Source organism: Suncus etruscus, chromosome 4, assembly GCF_024139225.1.
Source record: "Suncus etruscus isolate mSunEtr1 chromosome 4, mSunEtr1.pri.cur, whole genome shotgun sequence".
Classification (NCBI taxonomy): Eukaryota; Metazoa; Chordata; class Mammalia; order Eulipotyphla; family Soricidae; genus Suncus; species Suncus etruscus.
In genome coordinates, this window is record NC_064851.1 from 66,185,725 (window position 1) to 66,212,027 (window position 26,303).

The 26,303-nt window shown below is 35.2% G+C and overlaps 1 protein-coding gene across 1 annotated transcript in view; it reads right to left on the reverse strand.

Moving 5' to 3' along the window:
* Positions 1–26,303, reverse strand: part of MMS22L (MMS22 like, DNA repair protein) — a 118,140-nt gene that overhangs the window by 35,046 nt on the left and 56,791 nt on the right. The gene's annotated exons all lie outside the window — the stretch shown is intronic.

The window sequence follows — 26,303 nt, forward strand, 5'->3', positions numbered from 1 at the left end:
TATCAATTCAACAGAAAATATATACCTCTTAGGCCATAATAGAAAAGAGGAAGACTAAAATTCTCCTATTGATCTGTGATATAAAGCATTATGTAATAATCAGCCTAGAAATTAATGATATGATTAAGTTAAATGTAGAACCATGCAAATAATCCCATTTATAGAACTGCCATATCAAGGGTAGACACAAATTCATGACTACCACTCTTAGATTTTTCCTTTCTCAATAATATAGAAAAGTAAAGTGAAAGGAAAAGAAGACAAACCAAAAACAGTAGAGTTAAGGTAGGAAACTTCTTTCAAAGGTTGTCATAGTTGATTAAGTATAATACTCAATAAAGAAAAACTTTACACTGAATCCACTCGTAGTTTAAGTAATCACTCCTGGCAGAACTCAGGGCACCATATGGGATCCTGGGGCTCAAACCCAGGTGGACTGCATGCAAGGCAAATGCTCTACCTATTGAGCCGTTGCTCTAGCTGCTAAAGCCAACAAATTTCTATATTATTTATATGCCAAAAGTTGCCTGAGGGCAAGGTATAGCACAACTCTGCAGCTGTGAGACCTCAAGTTAAATGTCTGACTTCAAGTTCAACAATGCCAACTGGGCCCTAGTGGATTCACGACAAACATCTACATTGGGTCAAACATCACTGGATATAGTCCCTATTTAAAAACAAAAATCTTATTAAGATGCTCGAACAAACAGAGAATCATTTTAGATGTTTCAGCATTGATGAAGAAGAATCCATTAAAATTCAATAGTATCTTTCTTTAAATACTATTTTTCTATAATTCCATTAGCATTTGTTAGTTGTGGAGTTCAAATAAAATAATACCATTATGTGCATATTTTACAAAAAGCATTAGTTTGAAAGATAATAACTTACTACACATGGGTAGAATGAATTTTGCTCATGACTTAAGTAAATAATTTACTTGTTCCTTAAAAACTATCATAGGAAAAAGTATAATTTCTAATAATCCTATGTACTAGAATAATTTTTTAAAAGAATAACTCATTTTTAATGATGCCTATCAAATTAAGGTATCATTAATCCTCTGTAGAAATAATAAAACTGATAAGAAAAATTAAATAATCTGCCCAAAGGTCACAAGGATAAGAACAGTTAACTCCATAATTTTATTGGAAATCTAACTCAAATCTAAAAACTAGATGTGAAATTACCACTAAAACCACATAAACTCAACAAACTGACAACAGAATGCTCAACTGGCAATATTAAGTTTAACAGAACTGGGCCGGAGAGATAGCATGGAGGTAAGGCGTTTGCCTCTCATGCAGGAGGTCATCGGTTCGAATCCCGGCGTCCCATATATGGTCCTCCCGTGCCTGCCAGGAGCAATTTCTGAGCCTGGAGCCAGGAATAACCCCTGAGCACTGCCGGGTGTGACCCAAAAACCACAAAAAAAAAAAAAAAAAAAAAAAAAAAAAAAGTTTAACAGAACTTCAGAAAATGACATAAACCATCATTGCGATATAAAAATTTTCACAAATCTAATTTTTTGTTTTGTTTTGTTTTTGAATCACATCCAACAGCGTTCAGGGGTTACTCCTGGCTCTGCATTCAGAAAAGGCTCCTGGCATGCTCGGGGGATCATATGGGGTGCCAGGATTCTAACCAAAGTCTGTTCTGTGTTGGCCCGCATGCAAGGCAAACACCTTACCGCTGTGCTATCCTCCAGCCCCCACAAATTTAATTTAATGCAGCATTTTTCTATAATTCCATTACCATTTGTTGTACCAAGTTATGTTAAATAAATTATATATACCTGCCAACAAAGGACAGGCTTCAGGGAGGTTAGGATCTGATGACCAGGGTGGAGGGAACGTTACATTGGAGGTGGGACTGGTGTTGGAATATTGAATGTAAGAAATAGCTATATTTTGAACAATTCTGTAAACCACAGTGTCTAAAATAAATACATCTATTTATTTATTTATTTATTTATTTATTTATTTATTTATTTATTTTGGTTTTTGGGCCACACTCAGCGGTGCTCAGGGGTTACTCCTGGCTGTCTGCTCAGAAATAGCTCCTGGCAGGCACGGGGGACCATATGGGACACCGGGATTCGAACCAACCACCTTTGGTCCTAGATCGCCTGCTTTCAAGGCAAACACCGCTGTGCTATCTTTCCGGGCCCCATTTATTTATTTTTTTTAAAAAAGAGAAAAATGTTGGGGCTGGTGAGGTGGCGCTAGAGGTAAGGTGTCTGTCTTGCAAGTGCTAGCCAAGGAAGGACTGAGGTTTGATCCCCCAGCATCCCATATGGTCCCCCCAAGCCAGGGGCAATTTCTGAGCGCTTAGCCAGGAGTAACCCTTGAACATCAAATGGGTATGGCCAAAAAAAAGAGAGAGAAAAATGTCAACGAATCTGTACTTTACCTACTCTGGAATAAAACAAGGTATACATAGAAGTTAACTCTAAGGCTTGCATTCAGAATATTCTAAAGCAAACCATTATGTGAAAAGTTAAGGCTATTGTTTGTTGGGTTTTTTTTCTGTGTGCTTTGTTTTGTTTTTATTTCAGGACCATGGTTATTGTGTGGCTGCTGTCTATATTGCTGTGGTGCTTTTCGAGTTTTTTGTTTAATTTTTTTTTATCTTTTATCTCTTTTTTGTATTGTTATGTTTTTCTTCCTTTTCCCTTTCTGCTCTTAAGTTGATAGATATAGCCTCTAGAAGGCCTCCTCCCATGTTTTGCTTGTTTGATTTTTGCCCCATTTTATTTTATTATTATATTTTTCCTCTTTCTTTCAAACAGAACCACACAACTTGAACCATCTTGCTCCTCACAAATGGAGGAGGAAATAATGAAGGGTACCAACACTAAACAGTCGTATGAACGTTAAGCAGAAATAAAAAAAATGATCAGACTTAAACACCAAATCCAAAACCAACGACAACAGAATAGATACCCAATTTACAATATACTAGACACAGAGAAGACCACTTTATACTAGCAGCCTGGGGGGTCATAGAGGAGGATATGGGATGCATGTTGGGAACAGGGGTGAAGGGAGGACAACATTGGTGGTGGGAACGTCCCTGATTCAATATCACTATGTACCTAAAATAATACTGTGAAAGATTTGTAATCCACTTTGATTAAAATTAAAAAACAATAAAAAATAAAAATTATATGGTTACATTATTGAAAAAATTAACATAATCTGATTAAATATAATATATTCTTTTCTCTCAAACCAGACTTACAAAAAGAATTTATTTTGAAAATGTACATCCACTTAGCTTGGTTGGTTTTTTTGTTTTCGGTTTGTTGTTTGTTTGTGAGCCATACTTGGTGATATATCAGGGGTTACTCCTAGAGGTGCTAGGGATACTGAGAATTGAACCCAGGTTGGCCATGTAAATGTTGGCCATGTAAATGTTAGCCATGTAAATGCCCTACTTGATGTGTTACCATGGCCATGTGCAATGTAAATGCCCTACCTGGTGTGTTACCTTGGCCATGTGCAATGTAAATGCCCTACCTAATGTGTTACCACTCTAGCCCCATATTTTTATTTTTAAAGTTATATAAATGAAAGAATTAATAAAGATGTCTCTCTCACACACATACAAGAATGGAATATGAAGAAATAGTTCAGCAGGTAGAAAGTGTACCTTGACACAGTCCCCTCAGGTTTGATCACCACCATCCCATGGTCCCTTACGCACCAGAGTAATGGTAGAGCCAGGAGTAAGCCCTGACATCACATATTGTGGCTCAAAAACAAGTACAAAACAACCCACCCAAAAAGGTGAAATTCTTGATTTTTTTTACTACATACTGGTGGGAGCTAGCGGGTGTCAAGTGAGGCAAAGTTACTAAGAGGGAACCCAGAAGAACTCAGTCATATTTCATAGAAAGAGAAACAAAGAAAGGGAATGAACTGTATGTATCTAAAGTCAACAACCCTTTGGAGCTATGGTAACCAAGAAGTGGGGAGAAGGGATTTGAAGTGAGTGGGGAGGAAGAGATGGACTAGAATAAGAAGCGTAAATATCGTGGGTCTCTGGAACTGGAAGTAATAGAAGTTCAGTGCCTTTCCACATAAAAAGCATCAATGTTAGTAACATTGTGACTATTTCAAATAAATAAAGTGCAAATAAATCAAAGATGTCATCGGAATCAGAGAGATAGGTTATTGATAGGAAAGGTAGGAAAAAAAGGCAGAACCGCTCCTTGAATCAATCATGATTTAAAATATTTTATTTTCTAGAATAGAAACTAAAAAGCCCACTGAAAAAACATTTGTTGTATTATATGTGATTGCATACAGACTGAAGGTACATTACCCAAATGAAAATACCGAAAAACTCGTTTGGGGTAAAAGAAAATTAAATGTGAAGAATATAAAAATATCCAATAAAGGGCTGAGCATAGTAAATTATGACTTTGGCTCAAAAATAATAGAAACATAATTTGTAATCCTAATATATGTCCGTTTTTGAGTAAAGAGTATGTAAGAGTCAAAATCATTTTGGATAGAAATGGTAATACATATGCATAAATAATCCACTTATATTCTATAAGATGTAATATCCTATACCAAAATATTGCTAAATATTAATGTATTCAGATTATAGTTTACAGAAACTACACCAACATCCTACATTTATTGATATTCAACATGTACCAAGTACCATGTTAACTGTTTGGTAAACGTTACTTCTCTTCCTCTGAGGTGAGTCCATTATTACTTAGAATTTCTAAATGAGGAAATAGAGAAAAAAGAAATCGTATTGCTTGGCACAACCAGTTATTAGCAATTTTAAGAGTTACACATAGAAACGATCACTTGTAACATCCACCAATTAGAGCTGTTGTAAAGAGTACATAAAATAGCGACCTCAAAAGCGTTTAAAAACCTTTGTCTTTGTAAACAACCAAATTTTACATATCTCCATAATTATCTCTTTCTGTGCTTCCATTTTAGCTCTGGTAAATGTCTCCTTTAACTAAAAATGCTACCATGGTCAAAATCTTTCCTGATTGTTGTAATACTAAGTTTTCATGATTTGTCTTCCCATTTTTGTCTTCAAACTACTGCTTACTATATTTCTATGTATTCACTCAGATATGTAGCTTGTACTTTTATCCAACACAACATGCAGATAAATGGAGGCACTTCCCACAAGAAGAGGTAAATTCTGCACCAAATGTGCTGTTAGTCCCCTCTCCAAAATGCTTCTGTCATTTGTACAGGCTTACTTGACTTCTATACCTAACTTTTACTTCTCCTTACCTATGTCTTTATTTCCCCTTACTGTTAATCATGATATAAGGCACAATCTTCTATGCCACTTTCCTGATAGTTATAATGGTTGACAATATTTCTAATATCCATACTTGAACTTTTAAAAATCAAAACTGTCAACTGATTGAATGGACTTGTACCATACAGAGAAAGTATATAGAATGTATATATAGTGTGAGTGAAAAGCACTGATTATTAATAAATAATTAAAATCCCTTTTTAGAACTAACTCATGTCTGACAATTTTCTTCAATTTATATTAGAAAAAATAGGAGATAGCTCAAGATTAAAAGACACTTAAAACCATCTCTAAAGTTTCTTTTCTTCTCTGTTCACATCTATGAAATAGAGCTATAATGTGCAGGAATATTCAGAAGAACTAATATACCAAAGTAAGAATATTACTAGAAAAAAATAAGATACCCTAGAACCTCGATGGTGAGCCTATGGCACATGAAGGCCTTGCAGCTGGCATGCAGGAAGGTCCGCAATTAAGATATGCTGCACGGAGGGAGGTGAGAGTGCCTGTGTCTGCTTCGCAGCTCACCTGGCAAGGGGGCGGACAGGCCATTGGGAGGACCGGGCACTGTACGGCAGTTTGGGCACTCGGGCTCAAAAAGGTTAGCCATCACTGCCCTAGAACATATCCCATCCATCTAATATTGACCTCAGAAAATGAGGGAAAGGGTCTAGGGATGTGCTAGAGCACCTACTTAATGTCAGGGACCATAAGTCTGACCCCTGTTAGCACTTTATATCATCAGTAAGAGTAATTAATTGTAGTACCAGTACCACAAAAACAACCTTGTGCACTGAAGCCAAGTGTGTGGCATCCTCTTGCCAACATGACAACTACAAAGCAAAAGGAGAGTGGGGAATAAGGAAGTCAAAAAACAGACGCCCAAAAGAGATATTAAAATAGCAAGCCAATTCATAATTGTGACAAAGAAGTCAATTACCTTGGAAACAAATTAATTAGAGGTGAAAGACCTATACTTGGAAAACTATAAAACACTAATTCAAGAAATAAAAGAGAAAAAAAAATTAAAACACATTCCCTGTTCATGGATAGCAAGGATTAACATCATTAAATTGGCAATACTTCCCAAATCATTGTACATATTCACTACAGTTCCTACAAGGATACCCATGACACTGTTCAAAGAAGTAGATAAATCACACTGAAATTCATATGGAACAATAAAGCCCCATGAATACCTAAAGCAATCCTTGGGAAAAGAAGATGGGTGATATCACTTTTCCCAACTTCAAACTATACTGTAAAGTGGCAGTAACTAAAACAGCATGGTATTAGGAAGTCAATCTAACTATCATGCAATAACTACAGACATTGCAAATATCTTTTCACTATCTAAATAAATTATACATGTCTTAAATGTCACATTGCTCTATTCACTAATTTATACACTAGATGATTTATAAAAGTCACAAGTGGAAAAGCATTCAATCCCAGGTAACACACACATTAAACTTTTACACTTCTGGGGAGTGTAGATTAGACTACAAGGACCTCAAAGTCAATAGGATGTTGTAATTGAAAAAATATTTTGGCCCATAATTGAATTAATATCCAAGACTGGAGACAGTACAACTCAAGAATCTTGTGCTAAACCAAGCAAAAACAAACAAACAAACAAACATGTTTATACAGCAATGCTATCTTTTCTTTTTCTCAAAGTACTTAAGATGATTTGCTTACTCATTCTCCCAAATGTAGCAGAGTGGAAAATAAAGTTATATTTGTAAGAAGCATTGGAGTAGGGAACCTGATTTGCACCTGGCTGATTTTGGTTCAATCCCTAGCACCCAATATGATGCTCTTGAGCACTGCCAGGAGTGATCCCTGAGTGCAGAGCCAGGACTTTGAGCACTTTGAGCTCTGTCAAGTGAAACCCAAAAGCCAAAAACAAATTTAGTGATGATTCTGTAACTCAAGTTACTTACTTTAAGTAACTAAGATACAATGATAACTAAAATCTTCCTATATGATTCTCAATTTGATATTATTACAGAGCACTATTAGCCGATTTGTAACAGCAAAATTATTGCAGAGCATTCTTAAAAATACTAACTACTTTTAATTATATGCTTACCACAATTTCAAGTCTGAAGACTAAGTGTGTTACTTTATGTTCAGTTCTTAGTATGGTTAGGAACAGGTATGGGGAGGAGTTGAAAAGTCCTTATTTTGAGTATAGACGCCATGCATGTATTAAGGCACTTGCCTTGCTTAAGGTCAATCCCAGTTCAATCATGGTCTTCTTACCCCAAAGCACAAAGCCAGAAGTCCTGAACATAGGCAGCTAAGACCCAAGAACTTAAAAAAACGGGTTATCATTCCTGTTAGTTCTGTGAGGTAGTTGCTGCTAGCCCATGAAACACATTTTAAGTAGTTGCCTTCCTAGCTTTCCAACTATATAAAATGGAAATTTTTAAATATAGTACTTATAATATTAAATTAATTCTTAAAATAGGGCTCATAAATATATCATCAAAGATAGCCTTTGGTTTTCTAGTGAATAATAGTTTGATTTATTTGAGTCTGTCCTATTTAATGTTTACAAAGAAAAGCAAGTAGGTATGCATCTCATGGCCCATGGTCCACAAAGAGCAGTAAAACCACACATAATTCTGTGCCAGGAGTAAGTTGAAAATCATTCCTCGATAGGGTAGGCGTAAGCATAAAACAATCTGTTTCATACCAACTTAGATTTAAAAAAAACCATTGAGAAAAGCAATTTTAAAAAACATAGAAATAATTCTCAAAGGATAGGTTATGAATTATATAGGTGAAGAGCAAAGAAAAGGTACAAGGATTTTTTAAAATCACTATTTGATCCATTTCAACAAGCACATATTCTAGTTTTTATGAATACAGATTTTACAAAACAGACAAAAAGAACCTGTTCTTCTACAAAGTTTCTATTCTAAGGAGAGATAAAATGCAACACCCAAGATTGTAGTAAGTCTTATGTGTAATATCAAATAAAGAAAATAAATGCATGGGGAGTAACAAGTAATGGGAACTAATATTTCAGTAAGAGCAATCAGGAAGCATCTTCTGAGAGACGACTGAAGCAGAGGCCTCATGGTCTAATCCTAAGGGATTGCAGAGACACTGGTTTAGGAACAAATGATGACGCAGGAAATAATCCACAAAAAGTTGAAGGAGATGGTACAGGTCCAGGAAAATTCCACCACAAACTATCTACTCCTAGCACTAAAGCCAGCGGGCAGAATGACCCAGTTGTAGAAAATCAAAACTGTAAGCCTTTCACCAAGACCACAGGTCTTTATTGAGAAGTGAAGGACCAAACCCTGGGGTGGAGAACAGGTAGGGTAAAGGGGCCAATCCAAAAGATGCTTCACTCCAAAAATGTTTCCATCCAATGAGTGTTAAGCACCAGCAGGAAAGAATTATCCTACATACTTAAATATAAGCTGACCCCCCCCCCCTCCAATTTTACCCTAAAAACTGGGTATATTTAGTGACTCGAATATAAGCTGAGGTGGAAAAAGCAGCAGCCACTGGTAAATTTCAAAAATAAAAATATATACCCAAAACAATTATAATAATTAAGGAATCAGTAGGTTAAATTTTTTTCAATATTTATTGCTAGAGAAAAACTGTAAACTAGCAACAATAACTTTAAAACTTTAAATAAAATGCAGGAAACCAGTTTAATAGGTAATCAAGCTAAATCACAAAGGTTAAAATCCTTCAAAACTGAATTCTTCCTCTTCCTCATCTGTATGTCCAAACAGAACTTCAGCTATATCTGATGTAGACATTGTCATCATCACTGAGTTCGCAGATATCATCACTGCTTTGGTCTCATACAAAACGCAGAATACTGTGGGTTAAATAGTTCAGTGGCATCCAGTTCAGTTCAGCCGCCTACCTCTTCAGCTCAGCCGCGACTTGTGGATTGAGCTGAAGCACCGCCCCCTCCAGCAGATGGCAGAAGATGACTAAAGACTATGTGCATTTGACTGGATGTGCTTGCACTGAAAAAATAACCTGTATGACCAGAGTATAAGCTGAGTTTGGGGTTTTAGGTACAAATTTTGTGCCTGAAAAACTCGGCTTATACTTGAGTATATCCAGTGTCCTGAATAGAATGAAGACCAGTTCTTTCAACAGACGACTTATGAAGAAATCCCTAAGTAAGTTCCAGAGGAATACACACAGGATGGGGATGAAAAATTGGTGGAAAAAAACTTTAAAGAGAAAAAACAGTAAATAAAATGTGTTCTATTAGCTCAGAGAACAACAGGTAGGTAGATTGACAGCAGCACAGTGGGTGGCAGAATGGACTACACACACACACACACACACACACACACACACACACACACACACAATGACTTTAGACAAAATCAAAGTGAATAATAAGCCACAAAAGCAGAATTTATACCTTTAAAAGAATTTGTGAAGGAGAAGGTTTTGGGAGAGAAGGAAAAAGCAAACATTTTTACTCTAATGGAGAATATTTTTTTGTTTGGGGCCACACCTGGTGATGCTCAGGGGTTACTCCTGGCTATGCTCTCAGAAATCACTCCTGGTTTGGGAACCATATGGGACATTGAGGATTGAACCCAGGTCTGCCCTGGGTCAGCAGCATGCAAGGCAAACGCCCTACTGCTATGCTATCGCTCAGGCCCCTCTAAAGGAGAATTTTTATAGTAGCATTCAAAGGCAATAAATTTAACTAAAACAAGGTACCACTTGTTTAATCACAAGTTTTCTTCATCTCCCAGCAAGTTACTGAATTCTAATCACTGTGTCTGAGGCTACAACACTAAAATAATTTAGGCAGATTTTGTTACCAAAATTAAAAATAAATTCATAAAAATATTCAAGCCTCATTTTATAAGTATGAAGGAAGGAGCCACCGAATCATATTAAAGAAATATTATTATTAATCAAGCCTATGAATTAATCTGATGAAATTTGAATAACAAAATCCAAAAGGGTTTTTGCAGTTTGGATTAAAAATTCAAAAGTATATTTACTTAGGAACTCCCTGAACAGTAGTTAAGACTATGTCAAAGAACTCTTTAATATATTTATTACAGGAGATACTGTAATAGATGCTCTTAAATATAGTCTTTATTTTCTAAGAATGTTTAATTAAATGCTGGGACAAAGGTATGTAGTCTTCTAAGACACTAAAAAGGAACAGCTATTCCAGTTGTGGGTTTAATAAAGATTTCTTGGAATAAACATGCCATTGCCAGGTTGTAGAAGATATATTAGCTAACTGAAAATAATATAAAAAACTTCCAAAATTTGTAGTTCAAGAAATTTCATCATATATAAAGGGTCTCACAAAAAATTACAATAAGAGGAGATTAAAGATTAAGAAGCAGAATATTAGGGGCCGGAGAGATAGCATGGAGTTAAGGCATTTGCCTTTCATGCAGAAGGTCAGTGGTTCGAATCTGGGCATCCCATATGGTCCCCTAAGCCTGCCAGGAGCGATTTCTGAGTGTGGAGCCAGGAGCAACCCCTGAGGCGCTGCCGGGTGTGGCCCAAAAACCAAAAACAAAAAAAAAAAGAAGCAGAATAATAGAAAATAAAACTGAGTACTTTTGAAGGGTGACAGGAACTATACCAATTAAATAATAAAGGTAGAGAGAATCAATATAGACAAATACAGCATGCATCTTCCCAATCATCTGTTCTCAGTACAAGCTAAAGCTTATAAAGGAATAGTTTATACAGTTATATATTAAAACAGCTTTGTAACTGCAAGTTTTATGTTACAATTTAATTTGTTTTGAAAAGCTAACTTAGTAACTATGTCTATAGGTGACTTAGTAGGCAGAGTACTTAGCACAACATATGATTGATACATATTTACTATCATGTAACATATATCATAAATATACGTATTTACTTGAGAGCTATTTTATTTCTTCAGCTAATAAAAATTAAGTATGACAGACCAACCTGAGAAGCTTAAGCTATAATCATTAGCATTATTAGCAAAAGTCAGTGCAAAAGTTTTATTCTGGAGGGGGCTTGCATCCAGGGGGTATTCAGGGGCTACTTGTAACTCTAGTTCCAGGGACTGGGGGGTGTCCATGTGGTAAAAAAGTAAGATTCCGGCATACAAATATTTTGCACGTGATTAGCCAATAAGCTACCTCTCTGGCCCTGTGTAAGACATAACAGATGGTGTCCAAAAGCATTATTCTAATTGGAATGTTTATTTTGTCATCTCTCATCTGCCACTTATTCTGTGCTTGGGAATAGCTTAGCATACTTAGCAACAAGTACTAGTTTTGAACAGAGAATTCAAGAAATATCATGCATTTAATATTTAAGTTTCACAGATGTCATCACTTAGGATTTTAAAGAAAGAGCAATTACTATCTAACCACAGACAATTTGTTTCCAAAGGGTCATAAAACTACAGTATTCTTGTAGTACTTCTATTCAGTTAAGAGCCTCATTTCCAGGAACTCATCCTCCAACCTTAATAGCAGCAAATGGGTACAAGGTAATGAATGAAAGCTAAGGAGGAAAGATAATATGTTTCCTCGATAAATCCCATGAGTTTTCTAGTTTTCTTTATCAGGACATCTTGCAAGATGTTATGATCTAGGATTTTTGTCTTTGATATTAGAGGCATTCAACCAGAATTGAGACATTTCACAGTTAGATGTAAACATTTTTTTTTTTTTGGTTTTTGGGCCATACCCGGCGGTGCTCAGGGGTTACTCTTGGCTGTCTGCTCAGAAATAGTTCCTGGCAGGCACGGGGGACCATATGGGACACTGGGATTCGAACCAACCACCTTTGGTCCTGGATCGGCTGTTTGCAAGGTAAATGCCGCTGTGCTATCTCTCCGGGCCCGATGTAAACATCTTTTAAAAAATATCTGAGGTAGTCACACTTGTTCTTGGGGGTTCTAAATTTACCCTACCTTTTAACTATAAATGAAGTAAAATTGAGCAAGCATGTATGCACTGGTTGTATCTAAAATACTGTAATGTATAGAATCCTCATACCAGAATTCTCATACAAAAGGGAAAAACCTAAGGAATGAATGGGTTAAAAATAGAAAAACAGAGTAAATTAGCAATATAGGTAAACATGAAGTAAAAATATTTAAGGAATTGTGCCTTCCTTTAGGATCACAAATTACCAATCTATAAAACTTAATAAAACTAGGGGCCAGAGAGATAGTATGGAGGTCATCGGTTCGAATCCAGGCATCCCATATGGTCCACCGTACCTGCCAGGAGCAATTTCTGAGCCTAGAGCCAGGGATAACCCCTGAGCACTGCCAGGTGTGACCCAAAAACCAAAAAAAAAAAAAAAAAAAAAAAAAAAAAAAAAAAACTTAATAAAACTAAAATCAATAATAACTGATCATATCAAATCTATCCCATAATCATTTTTCCATTCTTCTTCCCTTCCCCACACACCAACATCACCACTGAACAAGTACACACAATCTATTGAATAGATCTGATCTCAAGAAAATCACACCTGAGGAGAAGCATTAGGAAAAACAATTCTTTTTTATTTAAAGTATAACAAAGGGTGAGATGTGCAATGGCAGAAATGCAAACTTTTTAAATTGATGTTTTAGGGCCAAACCCAGCCTCTCTATAGTTTAGAATGGATTTAGGGGGGCATTTGGGATGCCAGGTATCCAACCAAGGTCATCTATGTTCAAACACCCTATCCAATGTTTTATCTCCTTGGGCCCTATAAAGGCAGATTTAAGGCTAAAAAAGCTATGGTCTAAAACTCTTAAGAAGCCATCTGAAACAAACTCAGTAATTCTAGACTTGCTTTAGAATAAAAGAATTTCAATGATAAGAATCAACTAAAAAAAGCTATTTTTTTTTAATCTATGCAGCACTGGAGTATCAAAAACAGGCTGAAACATTTTATATATATATTCAAAGTATATTGTTGCTTTCACATTCCATTAATAATTAAACTTTTTATTTTTCCCTCTCAAGTGAGTTTCATTTAATCTTTCGGATACTGGGGAATGTGTTTGAGAAGCTATGGAGAGCATTCTTTAAAATAATTACCAAAACTGCCCTCCCGAAACTTCAGTAACTATGAACATCTAAAGCAGTCTTTTCTGAACAGACAATGCTATCCTCTAGTACTACATGCTATCATGACACCACACCATTAAGTTTAGCTTATCTGTGGGTAATGTGCTTTGGTTGGGATGAATTTAGGATCATTTTTTTAAAGGTGAAGATTCAAACACTTCTTTTTGGTAGAGGAATTCTCAAGAGGTTCTCTATCAGCCAGTTAAAGAACCCAGGGCAGGGATGTAATCCTGCTCAAATTTTGTGGTGTCAAGAATGTCTGAGCCATTCTGGTGGTGTTGTGGATCTCTAGGATTATATCTAGTAGTGCCCACGGGCTTCCAGTGCTGCATGTAGGGATGCTTGGGGGACCATGAGGTACCAAGAACTGAGCTCTGATGGGGCACATGCACAAAAATTTTTGGCCACCAACCATCTCAAATACGTAAACTAGGATTAAGTTTTATTTGTGAGTACTTTTTCCTAATTGGTGGTAATAAATTCCTAAAAAGGCCTAATGGTAATGTTGACTGGTTCTTAACTACAGTAACCCAAGTGTTTCTGTCAGAATGAAATCTGCTTTATAATTTATCTTAATGGACAAGGTGTATCAATAAATATTGAAAATCCCCACTCTTTTTATCCTGTTCCATTTAAATCAAATCTAATTATGTCAACAAACCATAGCAATGTATATAATTACAATGGCTAATGCATTGAGAAAAGTCATGTTTCTTGATAAATAATTTTTCTAAAACCTCTTAAGCATTTTGCATCTTCAATATTTCTCCTATACATATCAAGAAATGCAGTAAATATATAACCAGACCTACTGACCATTGCCATTTCTAATAATTAATCTAAAAACAGTATGCATCAGTCTATTTTTAGAGTTCAAAATTTATTCAAGCAAATGAACCATAAAGTATGCCATATATTTTAGAAAAAAAATCCTAGATAGAAAATAAAACTAAATTCTGAAAGAAATAACAACTTATACACCACTGTAATAGCCCACTAAATCTGGAGTATAATACATTTTAGAATTCTAAAAATTGTTTAAACTTAAACATAAAATACATGTCAATATATAATATTTGTAAACATATTTTATAACAAGAGACTAGCTTTTAAGACTCTCAAGAATGATTTATCTCAGAGGAATGAAACCTGCTGATTAGACCCTATATCAGGGGTCTCAAACTCACGCCCCGTGGGCCGTTTGCAGCCCTCCAAACAACATTTTGTGGCCCTGCCCTAGAGGAATCTTTTTTTGTTTTATTTTGTTTTAATTGTTTGGGTCACACCTCCCAATGTTCAAGGCTTACTACTGACTTTGCACTCAAGGATCACCCCGACTTTGCCTCCTGTGGCCCCCAGGTAAATTGAGTTTGAGACCCCTGCCCTATACTTTTTATATTGCCAGTTAAAAAAAATTAATGTATAAGGTAAATGTTTCCTATAGATTAATCCTGAATTTTCTCTTTTTTGGGGGGTGAGAGACCCCCATACCTGTGTTCAAATCTTATTTCTGATTCTGATCACTCATGGCAATGCTGAGCTCTCTCTTCCAATAAACCTATTTATAATTTCTGTCCCTTTTGTTTTGTTTTTATGGGGGCCACACCTAGTGATGCTCAAAGGTTATTCCTGGTTTTACAGCTCAGAAATCGCTCTTGGCTTGGGGTTACATATGGGACACCAGGGGATTGAACTGTGGCCTGTCCTAGGTCAGCTAGCGTGCAAGGTAAACACCCTACTGCTGTGCCACTGCTCTGGCCCCTATTTATAATTTCTAAGTAACTAATATATTAACTTACAGAAGAACATAATCAAAAACCATATAAAAATTTTATAATCAAAATGTAAGAAAGACACAATCATAAAAACCATCAAATAGAAATAAAAAATAAACTCTTTTAGAACTTGCTTTTTAGCAGCCAATAAATTTCCTTATTTTGACTCAATTATTCCAGTTATTTTATTTAATTGAGTTATTTCAGTCAGTCACACACATGGCATTTCTGTCTAGAGATGCCATTTGTCACTTTTACTACCATTCTTTAAAAGAGAGGAATACACAGAAGGGGTAAAAGTTTTCCTAAAAGATTACCCATTGAGTCAATGATCTGTGGGGGTTTTTATGAAGCTCCATTATTAGGGCTGAGAGCTTCAAAAGCTTTTGTTATATCACTAATTTCTTTTTGTAAGGCTTCAGCAAATGAGGCAATTTATCTAGTTCTGCATGCTTGGGGCTTGATACATGCTATTTGTACATGACAGGTTTCATCTGAGTAGCACCATTGATAACATTTATCTGCACATCAAAAAGCTCATCTCTTAATGTGAAAAAAAATCATGCATGCTGGGATAAAAAATGTCCAAGAGGTGAGTAAGAGACCTGTGATATCATATAAAGTGGAATCAAACTACAGAAAGATCACTAATTGAGAATGAATGTGTAGTAGAAATACAGAAACATACAACACTCCCCACCAAAAAAAAAATCTGAAAATATCCATAATTTTAGGGACAAAGTAGTAAGATCTGTTAGGATCCTATGAATTTTTATCAGAAATGGGAACATTAATTTATTTCAAATAAAACAAATTTTTACATAGCTTTAGGACAAGAAACATTTCCGAATAAAAATTTAAACAGTGCACACTTTATAACTACTATAAGAAAATTAAGCCCTATAATTTATTCTTACGGAAAAAAGCGGATGGTTCACAAAATTGCTGTGGAAAACTAACTTCTGAGAACACAGAAACAAATAAATAAGCAACAAATTTGCTTTACTTTCAGAAAAGATTCTATGTAAAAGATTCTTAAAGGAAGACAAAGTTTATATATCTATATGTTAAGGTGATAGTAAGGCTATTCAGATATTTTCAACAGATGATATATAATGCAACCTTTGAGAAAAAAGTTATCTTTGCAAAGAAGTTACATACTGAGTCAAAGAGTTTGTTTCTGAAATTCATCATATTTCAGAACATGAGGCCATATTAGATTTCAATTACCCCCTACTTCTACTCTTCTAGACACTTTGTAATATAGATCGTAGAGCTAATTTTCTGTCATTCAGGAAGAACTGTTGGATCACTAAACTTGTATCATCATCACCTCTGAAACTGAGTAAAAAATCACTGTTAGAACCTATGGTTTATTAGATCGAACCCACCATCAACAATGTCAACTCTGCCTTGTCGTGTTAACAAGAAAATGTTTTACGAGTTCTACCACTGGGCATCAATTTAACTTCAAGCACCAGCTATGCTGTAAAACTGTGAACGTAATTTATATGGTGACCTGTGTGTGGGGGAAGCAATATCTAGGTGAAACTTCTCACAGTCTGACAAAATGCTTTGATCTGTACCATTCAGATGATTGAGCAAAAAGAGTTTAAGCAATCATCACTGATACTCTTTATCTCCAAATGCACTAAAATTTATTACTCTATGAGTTTAACCTATTGCTTTAGAGCCAAACTTGATAGAATAGAAATAGGATAAATGATACATTTTCTACCAGTTTACATCATACCCATTAGGTTTAAATATTAGACAAACTATGTATTTAAGACAAATATCTTAGCTAACTCACACAGTACATTTAGAAAGCTGTCCTATAATTCCTTTTTTTTTTTTTCGGCCACACCCATTGATGCTCAGGGGTTACTCCTGGCTAAGCACTCAGAAATTGCCCCTGGCTTGGGAACCATATGGGACACCAGGGGATCAAACTGCGGTCCTTCCTTGGCTAGCACTTGCAAGGCAGACACCTTACCTCTAGCACCACCTCACTGGCCCCAAGTCCTATAATTCCTTAGTAACATTTTTATGCTTACTTCTAAGGATGCTACATGTTCATTATTAATTAGGAGTGGTATAGTAGGAGACCACCAAACTCTTTCTTGAAAACAAACTACCCTTTTCTTTTATTTAGCGCATAATCCAGTTCATGGTATCACATATCTATTATTTTATATGAAGGAAATAATCATTTAAGCAGGAAGAGAACTAAATAAATTAATATATTTATATTACATACATTGATTTACTTGTCTTAACATATCTGAATATTTTATTATTCAGAATCTGAGACAGTTTTTTAACACTAGTTTAAATTGCTTACATGTGGCTTTCCAATAACTACTGGTGTGTACTAAGAGAAAGACATTTACCTATCAAACCTTCTCTTCAATATGCCAGAAATCATATACCTTTAAAAACAGCAAGAGTTTTGAAATTACAGAACAAAGGTGTTAGAATCACTGCAACCAAATTTTGAAATACCGTTTCTAGCATTATGAGAGAAATATTTTAACTACTTCTTTAATACTTCTTTTTTTTTTTTTTTTTGGGTTGCTGAGCAATGCTAGCAGTTTATTTTCTAAACTGAGTAACTTATTCTACTATTTTCCAATTTGATCTTATTAGCAAAATAATTTCTATTATAGTCACAAGTTTGGTGAATATATACAAAAATGTGTCCAGGCTATATAAATTGATGAGTAAATAATGGAAATGATGTTAAACCAAGTTTTCTTATTCCAAATAATTTTATGTTGTGAGTTATAATGAATAATCAAAGTGTTATACCTCAGAGTATTTAAAAGTACCTTATAAAATAACAAAACAAAACATAACAAACATTACATTTTAATACTCCTATTTCTAATCTTTATTCTTTATATGTATTTTATATATAAATATTTATATATTTAATTATACATACTATACAATTATAGATATACTAATATACAGAATTAATATACTATACTCAGAATATATATACTATTAATATACTATACTCAGAATCAAGATACTGACAGGCAAAATGACCACTGGTGATTGATTACCTTGGTAGTTGTGCTCTTTCCCTTAATAAAGGAGTATAGTCTTGTTCATGCATTTAATTTGCCACACTGAAAAAATAACTGTAGTGTGAAAAATATAAAACAAAAACTACCTACAAACAAACCATTCTGTAAAGATCATTGTCACAATATTACTAGGAGAGTTGAACATGTAACTGAAAATGCCTAACAAGATCTTTAAAGGTGTTTTTCTTACCACGTTCTTCAAAATGCAAATTACAAAAATCCCACTTGACTAGGAAGGGGGAAACTGTGGGTGGAGGAGTTTTCCCTTCTAAGATTAACAGATGCTTTTTGTAAGATTTTAGGTAAGATTAACCTTTTGCTCACAATAGGACGGGCTATTGGTATTATTATTTTTCTTTACTGTTTTTAACTCAGGTGAAAATCAATACAGAGTGAGACAAAGGGCTCTACAGGGTCTGGCTCCACCAGCTTTGGGGTTGGCTCCCGCACAATCTACAACACAGACTGATGCTGGGAAGGATTAGCCTGCTTGTGTTGAGTAAACCGATGATACTCAATAAACAGTTTCTGTTGTAAACCCCTTAGGACGTGCAAAGCCACACTAGTTGGCAATAGACCAGATAAGCTGCAGAACCAGCTGTAATCTCATTTAGACCTGAGCTGATCCTCCTGTCCTTTCATTCCACAGGATCAAAGCAAACCACTGAGGAGGCAGCTGCATTACAGCAGCTTGGCTGGCTGGATGCAGCAAACATTTCGTAAATTCCACTCCTTGAAGCAAGTTTCTAACTAATTTATCCAGAGCTAGGACAATCAATGAATTTCTAAATACACTTGGCCTGATTATTACAGGGTAACCATTTTCTCTTGGGGGGGGGGGAATGTAATGATTGCCTATCAACTTTACAAAATAGCCCTTGCTAACCTTAACTTTCTTGAAGGGCTCAAAATTTCCCCACCAAAACAAATTAAAAAAATAGTTAAAATTGTTTAACTCTTTGTTTCTAGTGTATTCTAACAAACAATGCTCAACTCTGCATTCTTCAACATGTAACAGCTAACTGTCACTCAAACACATCTGAGTATTAATAGTGGCCCATATTTTCTATGCTCAATGAAGAGGGGAAGGGAAAGTTAAATCTCACTATGAAATACCACTGTATACATGCCAAAAGTTATTTTCAGAAAAATTCCATAAAACATTTTCTAACTGATTGAAAATTATCATTAAACACTAATTTTTCTTTAAAAAAATTTTTTGAAGGTGTTTCAGAATAAAACATCTAAAGTGCTCCCAAATAGGTGTTTATCACCTTCCAAAAGAATGAACATTTTTCTAGTCTAATTTTACTTTTTGAAAATTACTTTAGCAGAATCTAAATTTCAAGTTTTAAAGTACCTGCCACCTTCAAATTTAAGACTATACCAATACAGACACTGAAAAAGCAAGTTATCATAACATTTACCATTTTTCATGTAAGCAAGGAAACCCAAAACATTCTATACAGGGACATCGATTAATAGATTTAAAAAAAAAAATAACAAGCTAATGCTCATATCCATATTTGAGAGGTGACTTAAAGAACATTTTGCTAGAGAAACTGGTAAAAATTTTTGGCAATATTTATGTTTCTTGGATCACATACAATGTCATGTATTCTTTCTGTTTTATAGAACTTTGGCAATGCAAAAGCCTTTGTAGCTATATAACCTCAAAAATAGACCAAGCCAGACCGTATTTATCAACCTCTACTCATCTAAACTCCTCAATTTGCAGTTAGGATGCACTCAGAAGAGTATGAGTTATTTTTGCATAACTAAGAATCAAATCTCAAGTCAGAATTTAGGTTTTCTTATTACCTCTAAACACTGATCCCAAAATTACACTTTTAAGAACAGAGATATTACTACATTTCAAAAACATATAAAAACTAGAATCCTTTCAATATATTGTTGGATTTGGTTCACTAAGATTATGTTGAGGATTTCACATTGATATTCATCAGGGTTACTAGTCTGTGATTTTTTTTTAAAGCAGCATCTCTATCTGCTTTCAGTAAAAAAAAAAAAAAAGCAAGAATGCCTAGGATTTGTAAATCTAGACAGTATACAATGGTAACTGGCATTTTAACTGATCCAATCATTTCCAAGCTAACAAATGCTACATTTAATAATTCGTCTCTCTCCAATTCATTCTTTAGTCATAAAAGGGTCCCATTTAACATAATCACATAGTAACAGCAAAAGTGATAAATATCAAAACCTTAGCTCTTCTAATATTTGCAAAATCCAGATCTTTGTAATAAAACCATGATGGGAAACTGCAAAACTGTGTAATTATACTTTAATTGTATTGTGAGGCATGCATTAATCACAAAGTTTAAGTACCAAGGATAGAATTATAATAATTCAGTAAAACAAATTTAAGCTAGCTAAGTAGGTCAGAACCACTAACATGCAACAGGAGACCTCTGGGAATTTATCAGTTAATGGCTATTTATGTGCAAATGAGTGCCCTCCAACCCTCCAAAATCCTGTGTAGCTGAAGGGTATTTCTGTTAACCAGGAGCACTGCTTAACTGCAGAAGCATAAATTAAACCATTTTATTGGAATGATTTTTAATTCTTCTACTTTATTCCTCTTATACAAGCCCCCTCAAATTTTCTACAAGCACAATTTAGGGAATATACAACAGTAGGAGAAAAAGAGGTGAAGGAAGGGGCCAAAGAGATATGAGAGTGGAAAAGGAGCTTGCTTTAACCATAGCTGACCCAGGCTTGATCCCCAGCAATGCATAAGGTTCCCCAAACCTGTAAGGAGTAATCCCAGAGCTTAGAGACAGGATTAACCAATGAGCACAGGGTGGACCAATGCCCCCCTCTCCCCAATGAGAAAAATGAGGTAACTACAAAAATTTCCAAATTGACCCCTTACCATATACAGATAATAAAAGAAAAACATCTTTATACATAACATCCTCCAAAGGAGTTGAGTGTTATTAAAAAAAACCTTTAAATACAAGTAATTCATTAATATGCATTTTATAAAAATTTTTATTTTATTTCATATTATGATTTTATAGAAGACAAAAGATGCTCACTAGAGTTTTGCACATATACAATTTGTCGAAAAAGTCAAATAAATACCTATCAAAGAATACTCTAAAATACTCTAAAAATAAAACTTAAAAACAAAAAAAACAAATCCTCAAGCTCTAAATGTCTCATTTATAATTTGTCTCTGAATTAAATTGAGCAACTGGTTGTTTTTAAGGAGCATAGAGAATGAGAAATGTAAAAAATTTCAATGTGGAATACACATGGTTACAAGAAACCACAAAATATGCAATATTAGAAGCACAATAAATTTATTTAGTGAGGGAGTATAAAATTGATGTGGCTAACTTTCAGGATTTAGGTTTAGAAAAATTTATCTAAAATTACTTGTTTTGTTTGTTTTTGGGTCACACCCAGCAGTGTTCAGGAGCTCTACGCTCAGAAATCACTCCTGGCAGGCTCAGGGGACCATATGGGATGCTGGGATTTGAACCACGTCCTTCTGCATGCAAGGCAAAATCCTTACCTCCATGCTATCTCTCCAGCCCCTAAAATTACTTTATTTGTGATTTAAACATAGCAGCAATTTAAAGGTATCATATTTTGTTAACATTCCTCAGCATTTCCCCACTCATTAATTAAAAGATAAAATATAATTTAATACCGGTGCTGGAGCGGTGGTGCAAGTGGTAGGGCATTTGCCTTGCACAACTAGGATGGACTGAGGTTTGACCCCCTGGCATCCAATATGATCCTCCAAGCCAGGAGTGCATAACCAGGAGTAACTCCTAACTGGGTGTGGCCCAATTATATATATATATATATATATATATATATATATATATATATATATATATATATATATATATATAATTTAACATTAAGTTAAAAGCAAGTAAGCAAAAAAAAAAATAAGCCATAAGCCATGCACTATATTTAAAATTAGAGTATTTTGTAACACAAGTGAAATTTGGCATTTTAAGCAAGGGTTTTAAAAAGGTAATAGCCTCATGAACTTCTCTAGTTTAAACACACAAGCAATAAAGTTTTTTGTAAACTTCAAAAAGGTAAGAAAAAGTGTTGCACTCATTTTTCCATAATTGAATTTTCTGAAGTTGTGAGAAAATTATAGCAGAGGAGATGATTATATCAGGTTTGCATCTGTCTGATCAGTATGCTCTGGAAACATCATTTGTGAATTCAGAGAATAAGTGTTAAAGTTAACAGGTTAACATTGGGCAATTAGGTTTGCACAGGGAACAGAAGTCCCATGTCTAATGCTATGTGTTCTATTGTATTTAAATGTAAAAACATAGATTAAGGTACATTTATGGCCTGAAAACATAATTTCATTACATGGATCTACTTTTAGGAAGAGAAAGATTATCTACAAAAGATAAACTATCACACAAATGTAGCCCTCTTCCAAAAAAGATCATCATCCTATTTCAAAAGGGTACCCCAACAGTTATAGAGAGGGGTTTACTTGAGCTCTCTTCTTTTTCCTTGCTTTTTAAAAAATTAGTTCTAATACAGTGGTCATGCCAGTGATTCAGAAACAAATTTTCAGCTGTTATCCACCCTGCCTTGATGTTCAATTAAAAGGATTCAGAAAGTAAACAGGACCCAGAAGAACATAGGCTTGCCAAAGGAGCATCAAAATTAAGAAGCAAGCCCCCTTTTTTTGGTCTATTCACTCCAGACTCTGTAATATAAGAAAGAGACTTACAAAGATATGGTAATAGTTACAAGTTACCAACCTCTGCATTTAAGATTAAAACAGCCTACTGAAAGACACAAACGTTTTTTTTTTCTTGGGGTGGGGGCACCCAGCAATGTTCAGGGGTTACTCCTGGCTCTGTTCTCAGGAATCTCTGGGGATGTCAGAGATCAAACCCAGACCAGCCACATGCAAGGCAAGCACCCTAGCTACTGTACTATCAATCCAGCCCTATAAATATTCTTAAACAATGATCATACAGCACCCAACTGGGTCATCAGATGGTTCCTTCCATTTATTCTCTCTAATAATGAGTCCCAATAGCAACATTGATAATACTTTTTTCATAGTGAACTTTAAAATTTCTTTTAGTATTAAACATTTTAGCACTTTGAGTCCGTTTTGTTTAAACCACCTAATTTCCTTACTAGTTCTTTTTCCATCCATCTTGCAGCAACACAGCCAGAATAATCTGTAATTCATTCAGCAAGTTCTAAGTTATTGAGCAGCTCCAGATGTCAGGCATTTTAGCTAGTTACCCAGTGCTGAAAATAGGAATATATATAATACAAACTACCTATCCTCAAAAAACTATGAGTCTCATGATGAAGACTGGCAAATACAGATGATAACACTTCAAATAAATGAAAATATGAACAGGATGTACAAGAGAGTTACCTGGCAGAATCTGAAAACTCTTCATGGGAGAAGTGGCATATTTCACTTATGCATGGTAAGACACAAACTTCGTACCAGAAAAAGGATCAAGAAGTATTCCAGGCAGGGAGATGAAAAGGAAATAAAAAGGCAGGACCTTTTCTTCAAGAAGCTTTACAGTTTTTGGAAAGAAAAGTAAAAAGGACAACTTCATGTTGAGGCCCAAATAAAACCTTTAGTTCCTTCTCAAATCTCTTGCCCTAATTTGACAGTCCTTTAAAATCTGGTATTATCTTTCTATTAAACTGCAGAGCCTCTTCTTTCATCACTCATTTCTTCATCCATTCCAGAAAAACACTTAACCCATTCCAGCACCTCCTTTCTCTATTCTCTTCCACCAGCTATTAGCTGACATTCCCTATCTCATCCATGATATTTTCTATCCATTCTCCTACCTATCCTTCCTTCCCTTCTACAAGCATTAACTCTACTTTTTTTCTTAGCTTTTGGGCCAAACCCACCTGCTCTCCTGTCTCTGGTCTCAGACTTCAGACAGGCTTGGGGGACCATATAGGATGCTGGGTATCAAACTTGAGTTGGCTGTGAGAAATGTAAATGCACTACCCACTGTGTCGTGTCTCTGGTCACCAAACTCTACTTTCCTAACCCAAAATTTCAAAACTGCTCTCCAAATTCCCCTTTTACATTTCTATCTTCTTTTGGGGGGAAAGAAGAGTAACACCCCATGACACTCAAGGATTATTCCAGGCTCTACACTCAGAAATCACTGTTGATAGTACTGTGGCCCCAGGGGTTGGGGCACAGAGGATGGTAGTGCATATAGGATACTCAAGATAGAACAAGGGTAGCCCTTCCCATTTCTTTTCTTTCTATTTTGTCCCACTGATAAATATGCAATAGTGTTAACTATTCATTTCACTTTGAATTAGTTATATACAAGTGCTGATCACTAAAGAACAATTCCTTAGAACAGAGTACATCTTTTTATTCACATTCATTATATGCTAGAATTGCCCAATAAATACTAATATATGAATCTACTGACTTATCACAATATCTCATTAATGCTCTTTAAAAAATTGTGTTTATATGTGTTTTCAATGACATTCTACCGCTGTAATATCCCACCTAGTACATGATTAAAGAACTAGTTCACATAAAACATTAAAAAAAAAAAACCCTGCTCATTAAAAGGTTCACCTTACAAAACTACTTAAATTATATCCGTAATTTTTCAAAAGTTTCCCTCTCTAAAGCAAACATAGTTTAAAAATTAACCATAAAACAACTATTGTGCCTCTATCACACACACACACACACACACACACACAACACCATTAAATAAACTCTATATAAAGGAGACAAATCTCAGTATTTGTAGCACTGCAATTTTGGTGCTTAAGAAAATTCCTCCCTATATGTCATTCCTTTAATATTTTTATTCTGATCATGCTACATAAACGGGGATGGGGGAGTGGTAGTACAGTAGGTAGGACACTTACTATGTATGTGGCCAACTCAGGATCATCACTTACACCCCATTTGGTTCCCTACCTTTCCAGGAGTGACCCCTAGGCTTACTCACCACGGGGTATGGCCCCAAAATAAAACAAAACTAAACAAAAATAAGTGGGAGGAACAGACTTAGTTAAAAAAATACAAAATAAAGTTTAATAAGTTCAGTCAGTTTTGCAATGTAAATATTTCCATTTCACATAAATTCCTTTTTTAAAAAAGTGTTAAAATTAGATTGCTGATGTTTTGAGGGGGGCGATGAAGAATATCAGTATCCCTACAGCACAGTTCATAGATAAGCTTCATTACTTTCAAACCACCCAAACTACTATACACTTTAGTAATTCTTAGTTGTGTAATCTGAATCTAAACTTTGCTTTTTCTGAGCTGTTTTCATACTTTCTTTCTATTCTAGCATGAGTGTGCATAATCAGTATGTCTTCTCCTTATGATATATATAACTGGCATACTAGAAATTAAAATTAATTTGAAATAAATGTGAAATACCATATTAATATATGAGGAGATAAAGTATTTTAGAGCTGGAGAATAGTACAGCAGGTAGGATGTGTGTCTTGCATGTAGTCAACACAGGTTTGATCCTTACACTTAAGGCCGCCCAAGCCCAATCCTGCCAGCAGAAGTGATCTGTAAGCACAGAGCCAGGAGTAATCCCTGAGCACCACTAGTATGACCCAAATTAATTTTAATATTTTATAAAAGTATGTATTATAAAAAACCTATATACAGGCAAGCAAAAACAGCAATTTCAACCTACCATATTTGCCGGTGTATAAGACGACTGGGCGGATAAGACGACCCCCTAATTTTGCAGTTAAAACATACGTTTAGGCCTATATTCGCTGTATCAGACAGAACGTTCCTGTGCTGCAACTGTATGTACCACAGTGAGCCAATCACAACAAGCAAAGGTTCAAAGGTTATGCTGTAATAGACTTCCTCTCTGACTCTAGCCAATCTGAGCAGGTTTTTTTAGTGTAGATTCGGGTCCAGAACATTGTCTAATTTGCATGCATAAAAAGCCTGCATGGATTGGCTGAGTTAGAAAGGCGTCCGAGCAGCCTGGCAGTGATTGGTG